A 1,473-nucleotide genomic window follows, 5' to 3' on the forward strand; every position below is an offset into this window, starting at 1 on the left:
CTTTGCAGCTAATGATGATGATGGCGGGAGTTAGAACGACATGTCCTTGTCTCAATTAAACAGCAGCAGTAGCAGCAGCGGCACGAATGCGCACAAGCACAATTTGTGTGATGGAAGAGCGCCCGTTTGCAAGCCAACGTGACTGCCAACTTTTGCGATGCGATCAAAACCAAATATAGGCAGCTAGGATGTGTCTAGAAACCGCGAGAGAGAGAGAGAGAGAGAGAGAGAGAGAGGGGCAATGGTTGATTTGCTCACAAAAACTGCCCTCCTTTTGAGAGGGTATGCCAAAGGCCAAAGGCCAAACTGTTACGTGCGTGTGGGAAAGTATTTTATCACGTTTGACTCATCACTTTTTGGTAGGTCAATGTCTCTTGTGCTTCTCCATTGCCACTCAACTATTTGCAAAAACTCCATATATTTTGGCTCTAAAAGAGCTTCCGATGAGTTTTAATAAGGTCCACGCAAAAGAAGGCTCTGTGAGGTGGCGCATATGATTGCTTCAACAAAATTGAGCAATCATTAGTATGTAATCCGCGCGTTGCAGTGGCTACATGTGGGTCAATTGAAGCAACCATTGTTCTCCTTTCTTTCAGAGGGAAGGCAAATATGAGCAAATGCCTATGATTCTCATGTGATCAGCTTTTATAGATCTTTAATAAACTTGTGCATCAACCACCACTATAACTACTTTGTAGATGACAATGTATGACAACACACATGGTCTAAGTGTCCTCCACATTCACATCAACCAAGCACAAGTCTATCTTTTGGATCAACACTATGTCTATCTTTTCGAGTGTAAGATCGAACAACTAATGAAGTGTAGTTACTCTCCACATTCTTATGGATTGACCAAGGAAAAATCTACTTCTAGTTGGTCACGCTAAGCTCCAACATACTCCTCATAATCATGGCAAGTTTGTCCCTCCCCCTCCCCCCCCCCCCCCCCCCCCTCCTTCTCTCTATCTATGTGCGCACGTGCATGTGTGTTTGTGTGTATTAAGTTCAAGAATTATCAGGTCAATGTGAGGTCTCTTGGGAATGAATTAAGTAATGGGCTCCCTTCTATGATGTCTTGTCTTAACATCCTATGTTTCTCTCTAAGGTGGCAGCAAATTTGCGATTAGGCTAGAGACGTCCCCCTCACATAATTGATATGGGACCCTAATGAGTGGTTGTGGCCCTCTAAAGAGAGTTGGTATCCTTTTTTGGATATAGTGTTTGCATTGAATGACAAATTCTTTAGATGCATTAGCATTCCCTCTCACCATTCTTACCAATCAAGGCATTGGTCATGATAACAACTCTCCCATGCTTCTCTCGTGTAGTTTTGGTCTTGCATTTGGGGCATCACAATCAACTAAGTCATCAACTGCTATTTGTTGGAACTTAAGATGCATGTACCAGCCATGACCCAACATGACAACATTACACCACATAGTACTAGAAGAAACTTTGCTATTGGTATGC

At 43.0% G+C, this 1,473-nt stretch overlaps 1 protein-coding gene across 8 annotated transcripts in view; it reads right to left on the reverse strand.

Moving 5' to 3' along the window:
- LOC147432993 (jmjC domain-containing histone demethylation protein 1-like) overlaps positions 1 to 256 on the reverse strand; it is an 87,736-nt gene extending 87,480 nt beyond the window's left edge. For 3 of the 8 annotated variants that reach the window (XM_086492737.1, XM_086492739.1, XM_086492738.1), the window contains exon 1: positions 1 to 252. This exon is cut by the window's left edge and continues 92 nt beyond it. The gene's annotated coding sequence lies outside the window, so the exon portion shown is untranslated. The other 5 variants (XM_086492743.1, XM_086492736.1, XM_086492740.1 and 2 more) reach the window with 3 other exon arrangements.
- Positions 257 to 1,473: the final 1,217 nt, after the last annotated feature.

Source organism: Adiantum capillus-veneris, chromosome 20 (genome assembly GCF_014529385.1).
Source record: "Adiantum capillus-veneris isolate H3 chromosome 20, ASM1452938v2, whole genome shotgun sequence".
Lineage (NCBI taxonomy): Eukaryota > Viridiplantae > Streptophyta > Polypodiopsida > Polypodiales > Pteridaceae > Adiantum > Adiantum capillus-veneris.